The sequence below is a fragment of the Thermobia domestica genome, chromosome 6 (genome assembly GCF_964235325.1).
Source record: "Thermobia domestica chromosome 6, izTheDome1.hap1.1, whole genome shotgun sequence".
In the NCBI taxonomy this organism is placed as follows: Eukaryota; Metazoa; Arthropoda; class Insecta; order Zygentoma; family Lepismatidae; genus Thermobia; species Thermobia domestica.
Genome location: NC_137459.1, coordinates 131,378,346 through 131,402,774, shown reverse-complemented (window position 1 = coordinate 131,402,774; position 24,429 = coordinate 131,378,346). Strand labels below are relative to the sequence as shown.

At 33.9% G+C, this 24,429-nt stretch overlaps 1 protein-coding gene across 2 annotated transcripts in view; it reads right to left on the bottom strand.

Moving 5' to 3' along the window:
- LOC145688214 (uncharacterized) overlaps positions 1-5,802 on the bottom strand; it is an 84,091-nt gene extending 78,289 nt beyond the window's left edge. Inside the window, exon 1 of one of the 2 annotated variants that reach the window (XM_081762118.1) lies at positions 5,564-5,802. The gene's annotated coding sequence lies outside the window, so the exon portion shown is untranslated. The remainder of the gene's footprint in view (positions 1-5,563) is intronic. The other variant, XM_081762120.1, reaches the window with a different exon arrangement.
- Between the last annotated feature and the right edge of the window lie 18,627 nt (positions 5,803-24,429).

Below are 24,429 nucleotides of genomic sequence, written 5' to 3'. Positions count from 1 at the left end.
TTCAATTCCAGTGCAACTTGCTTTTTTAACTTTATTTCTTGATTTTCCTTCTACATCTTTTATATTCTTTTTTTTTTTAAAAAAAAAACTTTTTCCACCTTCAATGATAAGGAACTTGTTTGTGACAAAAGACAAGACTGGCTTTCATATGAGAATTGTGATAACCAACTAAATGGAAGAGGTGTTCGAGAATTGAGTTCTTGTATTTGACAACAATCAAGCAATTTATGCTGGGATTTATTCGACCGTTTGCTTTAGCACTGCCCATGTGACTTTAAAATAATGCGACCTAAGCATGATTTATGAGTGTAGTATTCAAATAGAAGGCCAGCTTAGTAAATTTAACTACCAACATCATGAAGTCTGTTTCCAACAAGAAATATTTAATTTAAATAACATATTTATGACAGATTTTGCCACCACTCCAAACTTGCGACCCGTTTAAATGCACGTGTTGCACATATGGCAGAGCCGGCCCTGCATATCATATATATCTAGTCGACAAATTATTTATGTGTGTTATTTAGTATAATACTAGTAGGCAAATTAGTATTAGTTTTTACTTTTAGACAGGTTATTTGCATTTTATGCTGGACGTGATATTATTTTCGTACTTATTAAAGGCCTGCTTTCACGAAAAAAAAAAAAGAACACAAATTTTCATTTATACTTTTGTTTCTTGGTTGATATTGGTGAGATACTTCTGAAACCCGGGTTACTAGTAGGTATGCTACTCATATATATTGTATACGTCTCCTTTAGCCTAGCCGGCATAACCATGGGTCGTAAAACTCAAAGATTTAATTTCATATATATTGAAAAATATTTGTACCGTATCAGTATCTAGCGTACGTTAGAGACATTACAAAGGACTATCGTATTTTACGGAGTAGAAGATGCATCTTAATTTCTAAGCATTTTTTAAATATACCGTAACAATGGCTTTGGCGCCCCTAGGTAAAATTCCTAGTGGCGCCCCCTCACCCATCAAATAGGCTCCATGCATGACCATCTATAGCTTATGCATATGCGCAGAAACGGCCACGTGGGAAATATCGACCGTTTAATTTTTATAAAGTTGTGGTATGCCTTTTAATAGTAAATTGGACAGTACCCTTTCATTGAAAATATACTCATTTAAAATTCGGACTTTTTTGGAGTGGTAATGTACACTGCCTAAAAAATTTGGAATGAATATATAGCTATATCATATGTTACGATTTTACATAATTATAAAATAAATAATAAACCTTGTAAAGCCGTTTATCAGCATTTTTTTATTTTCAATTTTTTTTAAAATCGACAAACTAAATACTAAATAAGAAGTGTTTCTTTCTCATTTTTGCTTCTGCAAATTCTTTTATCAGATCAGAGATGTCTGATTCATGAGTCTTTTTCGTTCAATACTCAGCATGATCACACCCAAAAAGCGTTCTTGGGTCATATTGTTTCTAAGATATGTCTTGATTAATTTTAACTTAGAGAGTGATCGCTCAGCAGTTGCAACTGTAACAGAAAGAGTTGCATATAAACAAAGCACAGTTACCAAATTTGGAAATTCTGAGCTGAGGTCAGATTCATTAATAAAATGTAGAATGTCTTCGTGGGTTGAAAGATTTGAAAGTCTTAAAAAGTGTCTCGAAAATTCAACTCTTCTCCTGGAAAGTCACTGGACAACTTGTCTGCATACAGAAGCACAGTTATACGATTTCTTGGTGACTTCTTCTTCAGGAGTAGTTCGTAAGATTGACGGGCGTAAGAATGAAAACTCTTTCACAAAGTACCCTCATTCCTTCGAAGCGTATCCTTATGTTTACTATTACGAAGTCGAGGATATTCAATAGCACTTTGATCTTGAATTCTTTTACAGGGCAGTAAATTGTGTATCTTTTGCCAATTCATCAAATAATATTTTTGGCACTGGCTTCCTTCTTTCTTCTAACTAATCTGAAAACTCAAATTTGCTTGCACAAGCACTGGCTTCCTCGAATACTTGAGACACATTCTTTCTAAGATCTTGCACTACTGTTCAACTTTTGTTTTTCAGTTCTCGTTGACACTCTGACAAGCACATAGTAGGGCTCTTCATCTTTTTTGACACAACATTAATGCTTCTTTGATTTTTTTTCCGCAACACAAGCATTACCACAAAATCTAACCTTTCCATTTTTCGTTTATAATGAGCTGCTTCTGTCCGTTCTTTTTCTGTTCCAATAAGGTACATGACGAGGGAAGAAGGCAAAATTTTCACCCGGTCAAAGTGTCGTTTTGGCGCCCCCTACCCACCTAGTCCTAGCCTATATTTTACATTTTATTACAGTGATACTACGGTAAAAAAAAAAAATACGTTCGAAAATTTACTTTGGGGTGCACGTTTGGGTGCCCTGCGCAGTTGCCCGGTTTGCCAGATCCTTGGTGCTTGTGCTTGGTTCTGTGTAGCCACGGTACGTGGCAACAGTGCTGTGCCTCATGATTATGATTTTTTTTTTAACTCGTGTTAATCCTGATCTTATAGGCCATAGATTGTGTCATTATTGTTGAAAGCCTTTATACAAAGGAATTTTATTTAAAGTTAGTAAGCTCAGTACATGCAATATAGGACTGATATCGTATTAATACAGGAGGATTAATATCTTAATCCTACAGTAATACCAATAATTTGATACGCAAATGCAATACATTGCAAGTGAAGTGAGTAGGAATTTTTATTCTTGTCATGTTCGGAAATGAACATCGCGAAAACTTGGGACTATATTTATATAATTTGCTTTTTTTGTTAAAAACTGGGGCGCCTCTAATATAACGAAAGGCCTGCGTTCGTAGGCAATGTTTACCTTGCCTACCATATTGCTACGCCACTGACCGTAACATTTTTACCATTTTTGTTATTAGATTGCAAAGCCAGACAGTAGTAGCAAGCTTGTGAGTTCCGCAACTCATGTTCGTCGCATCGGTGCACTGCTGCTGCCAGTTTAATCCAATGTTGCCAGATAGAGATAGGTTTCCCGCAGCATCGAATATATGGCCACTTTTAAGACTGGCGGGAATTTTAAATCAAACACTGGACATTTTTATATTATAAGATGCACCTGAATTCTAGAGACAATGCGTTTTATAGTCCGTAAAATACGGTACTTGAAAAAAAAAAACAACGGCATTTACAAAAAAAAAAACGAGAGGCAATGTTTTTTAAAAGAATGCAAATTTCTGAAAAAATGCGAACGTTTTTTCTATTTTTAACACTATTAGATATATATAAAAATATCTTAAGTAAAGGACGGGTCAAGTATTTTCGTTACCTTCACTGTTAACGTAACTGCACAACTCAAAATCACATGTTTATCGTTCCAGACAACTTGTTTACTACTTATAGAAATCTAAAGGACCATATGTTTCACATTCTATCTGTGTAGAAACGTTTTCTTACCAAATGAACTTGATTCGTGTATTCGTCAAGAATTTTTCTTTCGGAAATGTAATGAATATTACTATTTTAATGGTCATTATAAAACTATAGTCCCCGGAAATAGTTAATGTCGGAAGTAGTTATGCTTGAATCATCCATAATGACTTTTTTTCGAAAATCTTGCTCCACTTTCTTCCTATTAGTTTGATGGAGTCAAATCGTGGTGTCATGCAACGTAAAGTATCCTGCAATTCAGTGAAGACATTGTTGACTAAATTTGGTAATTTTCAAGTCACTCATGGCCAAACATAATACGTAACCCACTTGTTACAATTTTATCATATTCATAGGCTTATCGTAGATAATAATAATAATAATAATCTTAAAATCGGCTTTGGCCCGGTATACTTTTGAAGTTGTGGTTTGTTACGTTTAAAATTGATGATGGACTAGCTATTTTCAATCTCAGCTGCAAGTTCTTTCTTTTTGATTTAAGAAATAACAGAGATTAAAATTTCTCCAAAATTATGTTTGTAAAAAAATGAAATGAAATCTTTGAATTTTACGTCACGTAATTATGCCTTTTAGGCTAAGGAAGACGATTATTAAAGCAAGCGAATGATGATGAAAAAATTGGCGGAATGATAAGGTGGGAGGAAACGGGAGTACGCCGAGTAAACCTATGGACACGAATATCACTGGTACGAATAAAAATGAGTCTAGAATAATCACAGAATCCGAGTAAAATACAAAGTACTTCGATGTAAATTTGCTGTTGTCGACCACAAACTTACTTGGCCGGGAATTGAATCAGGGACCCCAAGCACCAGAGATAAGCGCTCGATCACTGAGCCACCGTGCCCCCCCCCAAAAAAAATCTGTTTGCTTTAGGCGAGTTTGTTAAAAAAATAGCATATCTTTGTCTTGTAGCTCTTATACTTCAGTTTCTTAATGAACTGGCTTGGAGTTGAGTTGATTTTGAGTTTAACGTCCCTTTTCAGCAGCGAGGCTATATGAGACGTGGACCTACTGATTAACGTGGAATCCGAACCACATGCGCTCCCGCCGGGAATCGAACCCGAAACTGGGTTGGAGTGTAGCGTTTCTATCAGCAGTGACACTATATGAGATGTGGGCCTACAACTTAAGATGAAATCCAAACCATCGTTATGCGTTCAAATTGTAAGGCTCTCCCACCGGAAATCGAGCCCGGGACCTCCTGTACTTGAGGCATATGCTCTAGCTTAGAGCAATGATGAGAGTTTACACTTCAGCTCCGTCTGCTTTATTTTGTTTACCGTTTTTCAGCATGTATTTTGATAGAACAAATTGTGAAAATAACAATTTTTTGTTAGTTATACGCATTCCGAGAAAATTATATTGTAATGAGAAATCACACACCCTAAATAAAATGTAAATAGTTTCTAGTTTGGAAATTTTCCTATATTGTATTTGTATGTTTCATTCGTAGTACATTCGTAGTACACTAAGACATCAGAAACACTATGTTGTTTTGTTTCCTCAATTAAGTTTTATGATATAATAAGTATAAGTGATTACTTTTCAATTTGGAAATTTCGTACCCATTCATCCGAATTACTTTCCATTCAAGACTTGGAGGGAGTAATTCTACGTACGAATCACACACATTTCAACACGTCTCGCAAACAAGACAAATCAATAAAAAACGAGAAATGTAGTCCATTAATCTTGTGACAATAAGAACAATGCGAAGTTTCTCTTTAATCGTAAGCTTGTTTTAAAATCATTTTCTGACATTGTTTTTTTTTTTTAAAAAAATACTTTCATTTCAAGGGGAAACGAAAGTAAATCTTATTATTGTAGGTGCAAAATAGTTTTCTGAGAAATAATCGCATAAGGCATATCCCCATTAAATATTTTTGTTTTGATATTACACTTGTAGCAAACACACTATACCAAGTGCGGATTTTATATAACAAATATAATTTAACTTTCTCTCTAATGAAACAAAAATAATAATAATTGCATTAGGAACTGAATTTGTAACAAAATTAATCACCGCACAAAATCATATTCAACACACTATAAACAAGGGCAACCCTCTGCAATTACTTTTCAATTATTAGCTATTGATAAATTTATCACACTTTAACAAAAATAATTAAATCACCAAACCTTCCTTGTTGCAAGGGTTTAACTCGTTGTTTGAGTGTCAATGTTCGCACTGAACATTCGAAAGTTCACTGATAAACGTAATATCAACGTGCAAGCCAGAATTGAGGGTAAACGATCTTTCGTTACAGCAAAAAGAAGCAATCATAAAGTCAGAAGAATCACTTGTAACTCGGATAAGCTCCAGAATCTCTCTTCTAAAGACGAGACCTACTCTCGCTGAGTTGTGTCCAACCCAGCCAAATTTCTTCTACCCGGATCCTGACGTCACATTCTCTCCCTTAGCAACCGTTGCTAAGGGCGGGATCGAGCTGTGATGCATCTTTCAGGATTCTGCAATATCCGCGTCTGGCTGTGAAACACAAAATACTGTCATCAAACCTATCATTTTCGTTTCTGTTTTTCTTCTTTTTCTTTTTTGTGGAGTTTGTTTATACAACTAGAACTTTAAGTGTTAAATTATTCATTTGTGTCCCACTATAATAATTGAGACTTAGTTAAATTTAATGTTTAATAGATTGGCTGCCTTTTGAAAATCTTGAGTTTGATGTTAGCCAGGCTATGTATACCACTAGTACGAATAAAAGTGAGTCTAGAATAATCATAAAATACGAGTAAAATATACGAGTAAAATACGAACTTCGACGAAAAATTGCTACTTTATTATCATATATACCAAATTAAACTTTATCGAGTATTATGTATTTTGACTTCGAGATGAAAAATACTGATATTTTGAGATCAGCTTAACCTTCCACTTGTATATTCTTGTTACAAATTTGTTTTCTTTCTATACCTTTGAATTTCATAGCCTATAAAATCAGTTAGCACGACCTAGTTTTTAAGTTAGTGCTATCGTTCTAGTCATGGTTATACCAATTATGATTGAAGATACTTAAATCAACCATTGAAACAATGTGATACTACCTCCAACTGGAGAGCCTTCGTTTTCTTACTTCCTTCTTTTCCTCGGTAGACGTACTGCATTTTCTCTTAAGTTTAATTTGTGCTGCTGCTGATTAATACGTATATAAACTTAACAGGAACGTTTCCTACATATATTCCAAATTTAAAGGATAATTGGGGGGAGAGGAGGGTGTTCCATAGCCAAAATGGAGTAGCTTTAATTTTGACGAAATTGGGATATAGTGACATTTCAGTTGAGTACTTAAGATATTATCTGCCATAATACCATAATAACATAATCTACCAAGAACTTACTCCATCTCGTAACAAATTAAAGAAGGTACAGACTTCGTTCTTTCTGGCATGATAACATTTTGAGTTCACAACACAAATGTCACTCATTCTCAATTTCTTCAAGAATGTAATAGGTCAGTTTTAATATGAGATTTGACCCCGCCCCCATTTACTATAAGATTTTGTTTGACAAAGAACAAATATTCAACTCTGTATATACAATGACGTTAGTATGTTTATATCTGACCGAGACATTCCGACACGTGACTCAGTGATAGAAAGCTCACATCTGGCGCATGGGATCCCTGGTTCAATCCAAGTTCTCTTCAAGTAGGCTTTATGGTAGACAAACACCGGGTGCGTGGGTTTCTGGGCATTCTTCCATTTTCTTCCACTTTCTTCATTCCATTATTACCATCTATCTCATCATCACCATCTCTCTTAACCTCGGTGCATAGTCGTGGCACGATAAACTAACAAAGAAAGTAGAAACGACAGGATACCAAATATTTTGTGGTATTTTCCGTGTTTTAACCACCAGTTTTATCAGCTAAAGTTATTAAAATTACTTTTATCTGTATGTAAGATAAGCTTACTAGATTTTTGTACTGAATCCGGGGATGCTTTTAAACTTCAGTCACGGAGTTCACACAGATTTTGTCCGGCAAATATTTGTAAATCGGGAAACAGAAAAATCTGGTTACATTAATGCAAGATCATGAATATCAACATATACCAAATACAAAATATACCGAGCGAATCAAAATCCCTTGTCATAGCCCAACTAGGTAACTATGAAAGATATAAAAAATGATAAGACAGCATTTAAGACATAAGGCTCCTTGGCTCGGGGTCAATGACCTAGGAGTACTTAGGACCACCCCTCTAAATTTTGGCAGGAGTACCTAGGACCACCAGCCTTAAATTTTAGAAATTGCCAAATCTAAAAATTTGGTATGGTAGCTTAGGACCAGGGTATGTACTTCTATCAGTATTTTGGGTCTATGTCGTTCCCTTTCAAGGGTAAAAAATTGCCAAAAAGACAAATTTCGGAGGTTTTTAACCTAATTTATCCCCTTTTATGAGGTGTCATTGTCCTATATGGTTATATGGGCGTATACAGGGTTCTATTACCTTTCATAAGACATGAGTATATTAATGCACCCCTTTAAAATTTTGGAAGAGGTACCTTGGCCCATCCCTTAAATTTTGGAAATTGCCCAATTTAAACATTTAGTATAATAGTGTAGAACCCTAGTATGTATCACTATAAATTTGGGTGGTACACCTCGTTCCCTTTTATGGGTACAAGATTGTCAAATTTTAGTACAACCACGTGTTTGGTTTTTGGCTCATTTTATCCCCTTGCATGAGGTATTATTACCTCATATAGTTATATGGGCGTATACAGGTGTCAATTACCTACCATAAGACATAGGTACACTCATGTCCAAAATTATTGTCGCATGTCTATAAATATGTTCTTCTAGGAATGTAATTTGATAACGAATTCGCTCGGTATTTCTTATAATGTTAATATGTGTATAATCGGCAAAGACATGTATCTGCCAAATTCCATGTCAAAAGGGCAGTAAATAAGTACAATAAAGCAAAAATAAAATTTTCTTGTCCATTTAGCAACATTTTATTTTACTTACTCTATTTTTCGTATTTATAATCCGTTTCCTATGAAATTTATCACAAATATACATTTCCCGATTATATACATAGTATCAGTATTAAAAGTACCCTGCATAATCATTATCAAATTATATTCTTACAAGAAGACAGTTATAGATATGCGACAATCATTTTGGACATGAGTGTACATTGCAGCACCCCTTTAAAATTTTGGAAGATGTACCTTGGCCCATCCCTTAAATTTTGGACATTGGTCAATTTCAACATGTGGTATTATAGTATCGGACCCTAATATGTATCATGATAAATTGGGATGGTCCATCTCGTTCCCTTTTAGGGGTACAAAATTGCCAAAATAAACGTAAGAAATATACCACGTGTTTGGTTTTTGGTTCATTTTATCCCCTTTGATGAGGTCGTATTACCTTATATGGTTATATGGTCATGTATAGGAGTCCATTACCTATCATAAGACATGGGTACATTGGTACACCCGGGAGGGGTACCTAGGCCAACCCATTAAATTTTGGAAATCCTCCAATTTAACCATTTGGTATCATAGTACAGGACCTCAATAGGTATCATGATAAATTTGGATGGTCCAACTCGTTCCCTTTCATGGATACAAATTGCCAAATTTTAGTACAACCACATATTTCGATTTTGGTCCATTTTATCCCCTTAGTTGAGGTCATATTATCTTATATGGTTATATGGTCATGTATAGGTGTTCATTACCTACCATAAGACATTGGTATATTGGTGCAGCCCAGTAGGGGTACTTGGCCCAACCCTTAAATTTTGGAAATTTTCCGATTTAAGCATTCGGTATTATAGTACAGGACCTCAATATGTATCATGATAAATTTGGGTGGTCCACCTCGTTCCCTTTCATGGGTAAAAGATTGTCGAAAATTAGTACGACCACGTGTTTGGTATTGACCTAAGTTATCCCCTTCGATGAGATCCTATGATTATATAAGGGTCAATTATCTTACATAAGACATAGGTATATTAGTGCATCCTTTTTAAAATTTGGGAGGGGCCCACCCCTTAATTTTTGGAAATTGTTTACTATAAGCATTTGGTATTGTAATATAGGACATCAATATGTATCACTATAAATATGGGTGATCCATTACGTAAAGAATTACCCAAAAAAAATTTGGAGGTTATTGACCCCCTTTGATGAGGTCTTATTACCTTATACGACTATATGGGCCATGTATAGGGTTCTTTTCTATATCTTAAGATATTGATACATTGGTGCATCCTTTGAAATATTTGAAGTAGTACACTGGCCCGCCACCTTAAATTTTGGATATTGCCAAATGTAAACATTTAATATAGTACTATAGGACCCTAATATGTATTAGTATAAATTTTGGTGGTCCATTTTGCTCCCTTTTATGAGTAAAAATATTAAAAATTCAAATTTAGGAGGTTATTGACCCTCTTTCATGTGGTTTTATTACCTTATATGAATATATGAATGTGTTCAGGGGTCTATTTTCTTTTATAAGGCATGAGAACATCGATGCTTCCATTTTGAAATTTGACAGAGGTACATTGCCTCACCCTTAAAGTTAGGAAATTGCCCAATTTGGTATAATAATATCGGTTCTTATAAATTTCCTTTTCTTTCATGGGTAAAAGATTATCAAAATGTTAATGAGCCCTTTGATAAGGATGAATGAGTACAGAGGTTTATTACCTTTATATTTTTATATTCCCTTTTAATTTTGTTGGGGTACATAGAATCATTTCTTAAATTTGGGAATTATCAAATAATAAGTAGGTGTCTCTCTTAAAGACAAATAATCAAATTTTAAAGGTTATTGACCTATTTTATCTTTCTTGTTACGGGTTTATTATTGTATGAGTACATGATTTATTACTTTTTTCATAAGACATTGCTGTATTTGTGTACCAATCTTAAATTTTGGGAGGGGTACATTTGTTATTGTTAAATCAATAGTTGGTAATATTGTTCTTAAATTGGATGGTATCTCATTCTTTGGGTAAATCATTGTCAAATATTAGTATGATCACGTGGTCAGTTATTGACCTATAATGGGATTAGGAGTCCAGGACATTTGTACATTGAAACTTTGTAGGATAATTTGAGAATTGTCAAAATAAAATTACGTCATTGGTTTTGATTATTCCCGCCAAATATAAACGTAAGCAATACGATGTACCACGTGATTGACCTTGATGAGGTAGTGAACAGGGATTCTTTTCATTTGTTGTGGTACTTCTTAAGTTTGAGTACACACTTCTAGAAAACAGTTGGTTCTACTAAGGTAAACAATTGACGGACGTTATTGACCTTATTGAACATATAATGATATGGTTAATTTCAAGACAGGTGTATCGTGAGAAATATTCTTTAAATTTGGAAATTGTGATAAACAGAATTTCAACATAAGGCGCGAAATTTGAAACAATACTTTGAACTATAATCACAGCTCATAGTCTAAGATCATTGGTGTTGGTTGATTTGACCTTGAGCTTTAGAAATCTGATGGCTAACCTTATTGCACCTTATGACTCATAGTATAAAGGCAACACTGAAATTTAGTCACAACGTTATGTAATCTGACAGTGGCAAAGTTTTAGTTGATGCAATTTGATTGGATAATCACTATATTTCGTGCAATCTGATAGGCTTATCACTATCTTTCGTGCAATTTGATTGGTTGATGAATTTCAAATCTTTGCTGCATTCAGTTTTAAGTTTTGTTTAACATTTAAAAATCTCGGTTTCGCTCCACATTTTGCACTCAATGATAAATATGATCAAAACCGTTTATTTGTTAATCGAATAGTTAAAAACAGGATAAAGTTTGTCGGTTAACCGTGAAACGTAAAAGTTTTAGTTTAGAAATTTTTTGTTTGAAATTTTTTATGAATTTTTTTGTTTCTAAATTTGTTTGAAATTTTTTCGTTTCCAAATTTTGTTTCAAAATTTTTAGTTTGAATTTTTTGTTTGAAATTTTTTTGTTTCAAATTTTTGTTTCGAAATTTTGTTTGAAAATTTGTTTCGTTTCAAGATTTTGTTTGCAACTTTTTTTGGTTAAATTTGTTTGAAAATTTTTTGTTTGAAATTTTTCGTTTCCATTTTTTCCGATTCAAATTTTTTTTCAAAATGTTGTTTCAAAATTTTTTGTTTGAAATTTTTGTTTGTATACTTTGTGTTTCAAATTTTGGTTTGGAAAATTTTGGTTTCAAATTTTTAAGTTTGTGCATTCATTAGTAAAGAACCGGAACTGTTTAGGACAAAAACCTCTGACAACACTGTTTATCAGGATGCAATAGTACACGTCAGAACATGGCGTTGTATTTGAAATGAAAAACACAAATCATTGAAATGGATCATTTTATTACACTGCACTAGTTAATCACATATATCAATACCAGATATAGAATCTGGATATTGTCGATACAATGTATTTTGAACTTCTTGCACTAGTTTGTCTTTAGCGTATAATTTTAATTCCAGCTGAAGTCTTTTAAGGTTTATTGCAATATCAATTGGTGGAAACTCAGTGTTCATTTGATCACAAATAAACTGTTTATCAATACAGGTATGCACCCACGAACGATGTTGACAACCATCACATCTAGATACATGTTGTACAATATGCATGACACATTTCTCAAAATAGTACTTTTTCAGGAATATACTTGTTTTGTTGCACACTTCCACTGCATGTTTTACACACTGGAATACATTGATGTATTTTTTCCATTCCGTTTGCGTTAGATACACTATGTTGCGAGGGACATGCAATGTACTCTTTTTACGTAACAGCACCATCTTCTCTTCGAGGACTGTACGCAGCACCACTTCATGATTTGAGCCTAATGATTTGACTATGGTCACATTTAGGTCATCATGAAAATAATCATTCATTTGTTCGATTCGTGAACATAATATTTGCCATTCTTCAAAGTTCAGTTGTACACCAAATTGTTCTGCTTTGCCCAATCGAATCACTGGTTCAAATGTTCTAGCACTGATACCAATCATCACATGTTTTGTTTGAAATATATTTATTGGATAATAGCTTACGAAGAGGAATTCTTTACCGTTAGAAGTACACATCTTTCCTGCTTAAACGCACTTGCTCAAATGATTTCGTGGGCTGACACTGTATTTGCTGATTTTATAGAGTTATTACTGACGTCATTGGAAAGAAATGTGCTGACGTTTGAATTCATGATTTGATCACAGTTGCTGACGTCATGCTGACCAACCAAATTCATAGATCACATTCACCATACAACTACGTCTGATGTCAAAGGAATGTGCTGACGTTTGAATTCATGATTTTAACACAATTGCTGACGAAACCAAATTCACTGATTCGACTGTGTACTAAATTCAAATTGATGACTTCGACCCAAGAATCCATTGTAACATAAAGATTCAGATATAGTATTTTAAAAACGCAGCAGTTCTTCTTGTTTTGATACTTCCTTGGGTAAATATCTTGCTGGTAAAATTATATTTTTCTCATTTTCAAGCTTCGCTACGATTCTTAATCCAAACTTTTTAGGGATTTTTTTTGGCTAGCTAAAATTCTATAAGGTACATTCTATTGTAAATCAGTAATCTTGGTAAATGATTTCATCACATCATGTGTGTTTAAAAACTGCAGACAAGTAGCCAGGATGATGTTATCGTGAATACTAACTGGAGCGATACTTATATATGATACAAAACTGATGGCCTTTTTGCATTATCATGTTCTGACGTGTACTATTTCATCGTATTAAACATTGTTGCCAGATGTTTTGTTCTAAACAGTTCCGGTTCTTTACTAATGAGTGCACACACTTAAAAATTTGAAACCAAAATTTTCCAAACAAAATTTTGAAACAAAAAGTTTACAAACAAAAATTTCAAACAAATAATTTTGAAACAAAATTTTGAAAAAATCTTTGAAACGAAAAAAGTTCGGAAACGAAAATTTTCAAACAAAAAATTTTGAAACAAAAATTTTACCAAAAAATTTCAAACAAAATTTTGAAGAGAAAAAATTTTTCAAACAAAATTTCGAAACAAAAATTTTAACAAAATCTTGAAACAAAAAATTTTCAAACAAAAAATTTTAAACTGAAAATTTTGAAACAAAATTTGGAAACGAAAAAAATTCAAACAAATTATGAAACAAAAAAATCAAAAAATTTCAAACCAAAAATTTTCAAACTAAAACTTTTAGTTTCACGCTTAACCGACAAACTTTATCCTGTTTTAACTTTTCGATTAACAAATAAACGGTGTTGATCATATTTATCAATGAGTGCAAAATGAGCGAATTCAAGATTTTTAAATGTTAAGCAAAACTTAAAACTGAATGCAGCAAAGATTTGAAATTCATCAACCAATGAGATTGCACAAAGATAGTGATCAGCCTATCAGATTGCAAGAAATATAGTGATTATCCAATCAAATTGCATCAACTAAAACTTTGCCAGTGTCAGATTACATAACGTTGTGACTAAATTTCAGTGTTGCCTTTATACTATGAGTCATAAGGTGCAATAAGGTTAGCCATCAGATTTCTAAAGCTCAAGGTCAAATCAACCAACACCAATGATCTTAGACTATGAGCTGTGATTATAGTTCAAAGTATTGTTTCAAATTTCGCGCCTTATGTTGAAATTCTGTTTATCACAATTTCCAAATTTAAAGAATATTTATCTCGATACACCTGTCTTAAAATTAACCATATCATTGTATGTTCAATAAGGTCAATAATGTCCGTCAATTGTTTACCTTAGTAGAACCAACTGTTTTCTAGAAGTGTGTACTCAAACTTAAAAAGTACCACAACAAATGAAATGAATCCCTGTTCACTACCTCATCAAGGTCAATCACGTGGTACATCGTATTGCTAACGTTTATATTTGGCGGGAATAATCAAAACCAATGATGTAATTTTATTTTGACAATTCTCAAATTATCCTACAAAGTTTCAATGTACCAATGTCCTGGACTCCTAATCCCATCATAAGTCAATAACTGACCACGTGATCATACTAATATTTGACAATGATTTACCCAAAGAATGAGATACCATCCAATTTAAGAACAATATTACCAACTATTGATTTAACAATAACAAATGTACCCCCCCCAAAATTTAAGATTGGTACACAAATACACCTATGTCTTATGAAAAAAGTAATAAATCATGTACTCATTCAATAATAAAGCCGTATCAAGAAAGATAAAATAGGTCAATAACCTTTAAAATTTGAATATTTGTCCTTAAGAAGGACACGTACTTGTTATTTGATAATTACCAAATTTAAGAAATGATTCTATGTACCCCCAACAAAATTAAAAGGGAATATAAAAATATAAAGGTAATAAACTTCTGTACTCATTCATCTTTATCAAAGGGCTCATTTACATTTTTGACAATTTTTTACCCATGAAAAGAAACGAACTTTATAAGAACCGATATTATTATACCAAATTGGGCAATTTCCTAACTTTAAGGGTGAGGCAATGTACCTCTGCCAAATTTCAAAATGGAAGCATCGATGTTCTCATGCCTTATAAAAGAAAATAGACCCCTGAACACATTCATATATTCATATAAGGTAATAAAACCACATGAAAGAGGGTCAATAACCTCCGAAAATTTTTTTTGGTAGCTCTTTACGTAATGGATCACCCATATTTATAGTGATATATATTGATGTCCTATATATGCCAAATGCTTATAGTAAACAATTTCCAAAAATTAAGGGGTGGGCCCCTCCCAAATTTTAAAAAGGATGCACTAATATACCTATGTCTTATGTAAGATAATTGACCCTTATATAATCATAGGATCTCATCAAAGGGGATAACTTAGGTCAAAACCAAACACGTGGTCGTATTTAACAAAAGAGACACTGACCAAAGCTTAAAACTTTACTTTATTTTAAATTATAATTTGTAACTGTTTCGGATATCTAGCATATCCTTCTTCAGACACGATCGAAATTAATGAAAATACAGACATATATATAAATGTTGTTATAACAGAGTTTAAATTCTTTAACCTTCATATATATATTCATTGTTATAAAAAATTTTAAATTCTTTTAAACTCTGTTATAACAACATTTATATATATGTCTGTATTTTCATTAATTTCGATCGTGTCTAAAGAAGGATATGCTAGATATCCGAAACAGTTACAAATTATAATTTAAAATAAAGTAAAGTTTTAAGCTTTGGTCAGTGTCTCTTTTGTTAAAACAATTAATCCAAAGCCATGAATAGTCTTACTAACGTGGTCGTACTAATTTTCGACAATCTTTTACCCATGAAAAAGAACGAGGTGGACCACCCAAATTTATCATGATACATATTGAGGTCCTGTACTATAATACCGAATGCTTAAATCGGAAAATTTCCAAAATTTAAGGGGTGGGCTAAGTACCCCTACTGGGGTGCACCAATATACCGATGTCTTATGGTAGGTAATGAACACCTATACATGACCATATAACTATATAAGGTAATGTTACCTCACCTAAGGGGATAAAATGGACCAAAATCGAAACATGTGGTTAGTGTTGTAAATAGAAAAAAAACGGTTCGTATTTTTTCAGAAATGTACGTTTTTTTTAGAAAAAAAACATTGCCTCTCGTTTTTTTTCTAAATTTCGTTTTTTTTCAAATGGTCATTTGTAATGCATCTTACGTCTATTTAAGTATGAAATATTTTTATGTAGGTGTAATCACCGTAAAATGCAACATAAATTAAACGCTAGATACTGATACGCTACAAATATTTTACAATTTACATGAATACCATAGCTATTAACAATTCGAGTTTCAGCAGTTTTCATCAATATCAACTAAGAAATAAAAGTAGAAATGGAATTTTGTTTTTTCGTGAATGCAGGCCTTTAATAAGTACGAAAATAATGTCACGAACAGTATAAAATTCCAATAATTTGTCTAAAGGTAAAAACTAATACTAATTTGCCTAATAGTATTTTTCTAAATATCATATATAAATAATATGTCGACTAGATATATATGATATGCAGAGCCGGCTCTACCATATATGCAGTGGCGTATTTACGATTTTGTTTCGGGAGAGGCTTTGCTAACTTTCGGGGGCATTTGCCTGAAAATGTGAAAATTCTGCAAGATATTTCATATACTTTACTATAGTAAGTAAGATTTCGGGGGGGGGGGGATTAAGCCCGGAAGCCCCCTAAATACGCCACTGTATATATGCAACACGTGCATTTGCGTGGAACGGCAAGCTTGGATGGTCCGGCAAAATCTATCATAAGTATATTATTTAAATTAAATATTTCTTGTTGGAAACAGACTTCATGATGATGGTAGTTACATTTACTAAGCTGACCTTCTATTTGAATACAACATTCATAAATTATGTTTAGGTTGCATTAGTTTAAGGCCACATGGACAAATGGTCGAATAAATCCGAGCACAAATTGCTTGATTGTTGTCAAATGCAAGAATTCAATTCTCGAATAGTAGTGAATATCTGTTCCATTTAGTAAGTTATCACAGTTTTGATATGAAAGTAGTCTTGTTTTTGTCAGAAGCAAGTTCCTTATCATTGAAGATAGACATAAGTTTTTTTTTAAAATGTTAGAAGATGTAGAAGAAAAATCAAGAAATAAAGATAAAAGAGCTAGTTGCACTGGAATTGCAAACTGATACATTGAGATTGAAGCTCGATAGTGAATTCTATAAAAAGGATTACCATCTTTCCTCTGTAGGTGTGTTTGCTTTATCTTTCACTATCTTAATAGATTAACATTTAAAGAAAAAAAAACAGACAGAAGGGAATTGCATTTTAAGTAAGTATTTAAGCCTTTCTGAGTGCGACTGAACTTCCCTCACCTTTGTTGTTCATGCTGGAGTAGCATACTTAAAATCATGACTTCTAAGATTTGTTCTTTCTGGAGAAAGGGGGAGGCGGCAAATTATGCCATTGCACGAGGCGACAAATTGACTAGGACCTGAATATAGGATGACTCAATTTGAAGTAATGCAGGGTGTTTCAAAATTAATATTAGGGTTTTGAAACTTTGTAGTATCTTTTACAATTAACTTACAATTATAAATATTATATCAAATGAAAGAGCAACTCAAACAGTTTTGTACGCACGCATGTACATGCATTGTTTCTTCTGTCTGCCGTTAGAAAGAGCAAGTAGCAAAGATGGAGACTAGACAGCAGAAAGCTTTTTGTGTTTTAATAAAAGACAGAACCTGTACAGTGCAACCGTCTGTGTGAAGAATATTAAGGAGACGCTTGCAACTACGTCTTTATTGTTTGCAGTTGCTACAGGTCTAAAGCCTACAGACTACGGTTTACGTGCCAATTTCGCAAGTGAAATATTCCTGCATAACAATGAAGATTTTCTGGATCGTGTCATCTTCAGTGATAAATCGACTTTTCACCTAAGAGCTAATGTGAACACTCATAATGTTTGCATCTTACCGTCAGCAAATCCTCAGGAGATGGTACAATTGAAACGAAACTCCCCTAAATTGAATGTGTTTTGTGCCATATGGCGGAAAGTTTATGGGCCTTTCTCGCCTATCGACTAGATGTGTGCCGTGTGACGAATGAATCTCACATTGAATACTTGTAGCAAAGACTGTTTGAGGTGCTCTTTTACTTGATGCATTGCTTATAATTGTACGTAAAATGTAATAAGTACTACGAAGACTTAAATCCCCGATATTCATTTTGAAACACCCATTTCTCACCCATACATTTCTCACCAACAGTGTTGGAACTAAGATGTAAAAAGGAGAGAAAATTTTCCTTATAAAGTTATTGTTTACAACGATATTATTATTAGTCGAGACTATAACTACAATAACACGAGTTAGTAGTCAAAAAAGTGTAATCAAATGTATACTCGGTGGTCCAGGTGGCCAAAGTGGCACACACGGGTGTGTCACTTGTTTAATCCGCTCCAGTGTGGACACTAATTAAGATATCGGGATATTATTCTTGCAAAATGTGGTTGGACTATAGTTTATCATATTAATTTCTTTTTCTTCTGGTGTCGAATTTCCTTCTCAAATTTCACCCCAGTCAAAAATTCGAGAATTTTCTAATTTCGAATTTCCTTTACTTTTTTTCCCTGTAGCTTCCTTCGTTGTACAAAGACATCCTTAAGACTTGCCAGATAGATACCTCGGATGGATACCTAACTGATGACATCAATTGGACGGGCCTGCGCGCAGTGTTGCCATTTAGGGAAATTAAAATTCTCCTATATTTGGGCAAAAAATTAGAAATTTTTGTTTATAAATCCATACTTATACGTCCGAGTGCAAGTCAACTTACGCCAATCGAACATTTGTCCTTACTTAAAAAACGAAAGTACAGATCGTTACAATGGGGTAATTAGGGGGCGCACGTAAAATTCGTATTTAGGTTCTAGCCCTTGATTTTTCTAATTTTCCCTTACTTTTCTGTTTACCGTAATATATTTTTGGTAATTAGAAGCTTTGTTCCTTAAATATCACCATAATACTTATAGGATATATTAGTGGTGTAAGAATGTTTAATTTAAGATAGTTTGCGTCTGTTTGGTAGCAGTGTTGCCAGCTACAGAATATTTTAATTCCAGATTTTAGGGGGAATTTTGGAAAAATTATATGTTTTGTCTCTATTATTTCCCTCTTGTTGGCTATATCGGAACAAACGTACCAGTATCTGGAAGTCTAGTCTTTGCTCTACACAACGCACTATAGAAAGTTTCAATAGGATAATTAGGGGAAGTACAATTGAGGTTTACAGTGGACCTTGCTCTCTAATTGGAAAGATAACTATGATTTTTTTAAAGGTAGAATGAGATATTTTTAATTGGCATGCTTACTTTATTAGATATTGTCACAATACTTGTAGGATATATTAGAGGGATACCAAAGCTTATTTTAAGATAGTTTGTGTGTGTCTGATAGTAGTGTTGCTAGCTACAAAAAAAATTAAATTCTAGATTTTAGGGGCAAATTTTGGGAAAAATTCCCTTTTTTATTTCTATTATTTCCTTCTTGTTGGCTACATTCGAAACAAATGTACAAGTGTGTAACAGCCTCATCCTTAGCCTACACAGCGCACCATAAAAAGTTTCACTAGAATAATTAGGGGAAGTACAGTTGAGGTTTATAATAAACCATGTTCTGGAAATGGTAAGAAAATGGTGAATTTCTGAGGTAGAATGAGATTTTTTTTTTTAATTTCATGCTTACTTTGTTATATATCGCTATAATACTTGTAGGATATATTCTTGGAGCACTACGGTTTATTTTCAGATAGATTTCGTCTGTCTGATGGCAGCGTTTCCAGCCAAAACAATTAATTCCCGCTATTAGGTGAAAAATTCGGAAAATTTTCCTTTTCCCCTCTATTATTACCCTCTTACTGGCTACATTAAAACAAACGTACCACTACCTGAAAGCTTCCTCTTTGCCCTATAGAACGCACCATAAAAAGTTTCAATAGGATAATTAGAGAAGCTGTACCCCTGCATATTTGATTTTTGCTTCTGAGGCGTAAAAATGTCAAAATTTCATGGGTATGACAGAATTTTTTCTTTCCCTCTTTGAATGGAAGCCAGAGACTTCAGGATTTCACTTTACCTTGTCAACACACCAAAGAGTTGTTTAGGTGACTTGAACCCATATAGCAGCAGTGGTGCTAGATACAAAAAATTTTTGAAAATCGGTTAGGGATTTTTTTTGTAAATTTTCACCCTACATTTCCCTCAATAATTTCCCACCCGTTGGCAACACTGCAATACAACTTACACCAAAAAATAGCCACATCTATTTTCTTAAAAACAAGGCCTGAACCATATCAATCGAATGAATAGTTTTTGAGCAATAAGTCACTAACTGGAAATGTAGGAAAACGCCAAAAATGACTTGGGGCTGAAAGGAATAATCACACAATTTTGCTCGTATAGGTTCAAAGAAACAAACGATTTGTAAGTTACGAGGGCTTCGACTCAGGTTCTGTTGATTATTTCAATAATCTGCAACATAAATCAATAAATAATAGTTGCCAGAAAAAAAACAGACTTTTGAAAAAAAACATGAAAAAGAACGATGTTTTTTATTGAAAAAAAACTTCACAGAAAAAAAACCGTTTTTTTACAACACTACATGTGGTTGTACTAAAATTTGGCAATTTGTATCCATGAAAGGGAACGAGTTGGACCATCCAAATTTATCATGATACCTATTGAGGTCCTGTACTATGATACCAAATGGTTAAATTGGAGGATTTCAAAAATTTAATGGGTTGGCCTAGGTACCCCTCCGGGGGTGCACCAATGTACCCATGTCTTATGATAGGTAATGGACTCCTTTACATGACCATATAACCATATAATTTAATAGGACCTCATCAAAGGTTATAAAATGAACCAAAAACTAAGCACGTGGTATAACGTATTTCTTACGTTTATATTTTGGCAATTTTTTACCCCTAAAAGGAAACGAGGTGGACCATCCCAATTTATCATGATATATATTAGGGTTCTCTACTATAATACCACATGTTGAAATTGAGCACTTTCCAATATTTAGGGGGTGGGCCAAGGTACCCCTCCGAAAATTTTAAAGGGGTGCTGCAATGTACCTATGTCTTATGGTAGGTAATTGACACCTGTATACGCCCATATAACTATATGAGGTAATAATGCCTCATGCAAGGGGATAAAATGAGCCAAAAACCAAACACGTGATTGTACTAAAATTTGACAATCTTGTACCCATGAAAGGGAACAATGTGGACCATCCAAATTTATAGTGATACATACTAGGTTTCTATACCATTATACCAAATGTTTAAATTATTCGATTTCCAAAATTTAAGGGGTGGGCCAAGGTAACCCTCCCAAAATTTTCAAGGGGTGCATTAATATAACCATGTCTTATGAAAGGTAATGGACCGCTGTATACGCCCATACAACTATATAGGGTAATAACACCTCATCAAAGACGATAAATTAGATCAAAAACATCCGAAATTTGTCTTTTTGGCAATTTTTTACCCATGAAAGGAAGCGGCATAGACCCCCAATACTAATAGAGGTACATACCCTGTTCTCAAGCTACCATACCAAATTTTTAGATTTGGCAATTTCTAAAATTTAAGAGTGGTGGTCCTAGGTACCCCTGCCAAAATTTTGAGGGTGGGCCAAGGTACCCCTGCCAGAATTTAGAGGGTGCTGTCCTAAGTACCCCTCAGTCATTGATCCCGGGCAAAGATCATTGACCTTTTACCTATGACGTCAAAAAGTTTTTGTTGTCTCGGCGAAATATACGTCGACCCCTACTACTCACACACACGTGAGCAAAAGAAAAACTACATTTCAAATCACCCATCTTGGATAAGCAACGCGCGATGAACACATCATACTTCCACATGAGGCGAAACAACGCTTATTCATGCCATACGTTTTGGAAAGCAAACTTTGGAATCCGCCAGATGTAGGATCAGTATTAACAGAAGACAAAAGACAAAGAACGTCAAAACAACACCATTGTTAGTTCTATACCCAGAAATGTTTGCTGGGAGGAGTCCAATACATCTATGCAATATATACCTTTCTTACTCTGCACCCGAAAAGACAAAAAGTAATTCTTAATTACTGTCTCCTATATTCTTAGCAAAAAAATGATAGAACGATTTTTTTAAGAAAAGAAAGAGTACATTATGAGGCGTAAAATAAAATATTTAGTCTACTTTAATCATTTGTCTGTTAAACAAGTATATTTCGTTAAGAAAGTCTACAAATGTTTGTCGAGTTTCGAGATTTTGGGGTCGTCCGGACAGGGTGGACCTCGCCCTCATGACTGTGCCCCCGAGTATTGCTAACTAGTTCCACATTCAAAGTTATTTGCCAACATACAGTTTTAGGTAGAACGTTATCAAGAGTATAAAATACACTTGTTTTATAAAGTAAATGTATATATACATGTGCGTAAATAAATGAGTAATATATTTATAAATGCGCAAGTCCCTTAAAGTTGTAAGTTTGGCAACAATGCATTCTTAGTGAGAGGAGGGGAAGGAACTAAAAAAAGAAACAAGAGTTATGAACACAGCTCACAGTTTGTTGTTTGAAATTCTCAGTTTCTCTTTTGTTAATTCTAATAACTATACTTCTAGTACATAACAGTACCTTAGCATTAATGCAGCAAACTTTTTCTTTTTTTTTTTTAAGAAAACACACACACACACACACACTTCTCGACGATAAACAAAGATCCTCATAAAACAACAGTAGTTAAGGAGTTCGTTCTCCATCAATGGAACTCAAGGAGCGTTCTCTAGTTGTTGCGATAGCCATGCGTGTTAAGTAGTCTACTTTTTGTGTTAATGCAATACTTTTTAACACGGTTCGGATCCCCCCTCAATGCATTTATTTCTTTATTTTGTAATTTTTCAGTCATTCTTGCTGTATATTTTTATAGTATATGTATTACACAGAGGTGATGGACAACTTCTAGTTTATCCAAAAATAATGTGTACAGGAGTAGAATCTTTTCTGTATATATCCCAATGTGAGTCCCTCCTTAGTACAAATAACTTTTTGCTTCGATCAATAAAATTTTCGTATACTGTAAATAAATCCGGAGATCAGGTGTTCAGGAAATCAGTATCAGATCTAATATCTCCTTCAGTACTACCAGAATGCAATTCATACTATTATTATTATTATTATTATTATTATTATTATTATTATTATTATTATTATTATTATTAATAGTAGTAGTAGTAGTAGTAGTAGTAGTAGGGAATAAAAAAAAGGTTTGAGCGTAGTAGATTTGGTGAGACATTTTATTTCTTCCCAGTATGGCCTTTATTGTTGTCTTGGTGTATCAGAACCATTTTAGGCAGGTTTTCACGACAATCTCACATTTTTTTTTCACTTAAAAGTCTTAATAGCTCTCAATGGTAGAGACCGCTTGCTAGAGACTATCTCACAAGAACGCACTCACTTTCATAAGACATTGCCCATCACCTTACCTCGAATACTCTCACTTAGTATTTTACAAGAGGGGATGAGGTGTATTCTCTACTGTTATCAAATCGTTTTGTCTCAAGTTCAAAGTAGTGGATGTAAGCCATACATTGAAATACGATATTTAAAAAAAAATGGTTGTATCCTCTTTAAAAAGATAAATGATGTGCTCAAAAGTGAGATCTCTTTTACATTTTCCTATAGAAAAGCTTGTCTGAAGAGATATCAAAATAAGTTGAGGCCATAGTGGGACACTATTTAGCATATCTTAGATCCTGCGCAGAGCGATGTTTCAACTTTGAGGGGAAATGTACACCTAGAAAAAAATATTGAACTCGCTGCCGACTGTGTTCAGCATTCAGATTTTTGAACCTGCCTATTGAATATTTCCCTCATGCTCTGCCACACATTTGTATCTTCAAGCCTTAATCAGAGGACGTAACTTCTGATGCAAAATGCCTATAATCTCTAATGCACATGAAAGTTTTTGATTTTGCAATAATGTCATGGATAACATCAATATTTTCTGGGACACTATTATTGAAGTTGCACTGCAGCGAAGTTTATTAACAAAGAACCTTTGACCTTTTAGAAATCGGCAACTCAAATTCTCACAATAGCATTAGAAGTTGCACGGTTCCTCAACAATTGACGCATATTTAGATGGATTTTTGAGGTGATATCCTTCTAGTAGAGGTACCCAACAAAAGCTCGGTAATGCGCACCACAGAGCCGGTTAGGTTGCGATGAGCTATCCTTTCGGTTCGACTCGGCTCAGTTGAACCACCTCTCGAGTCGGCTCGGTTGAGGTGCGCCATCGGCTCGGTAGATGTGATATATGAGCGGTCTTTCTGAGCTCGGCTCTGTGGTGAACAAGCTGCGAGCCGACCATTTTAAACCAATTGCACAATTAGAGTCGGCACGTTTCATTTAACGCATTCAAATGGACCGAGTTTGGTCACTAGAGGTTA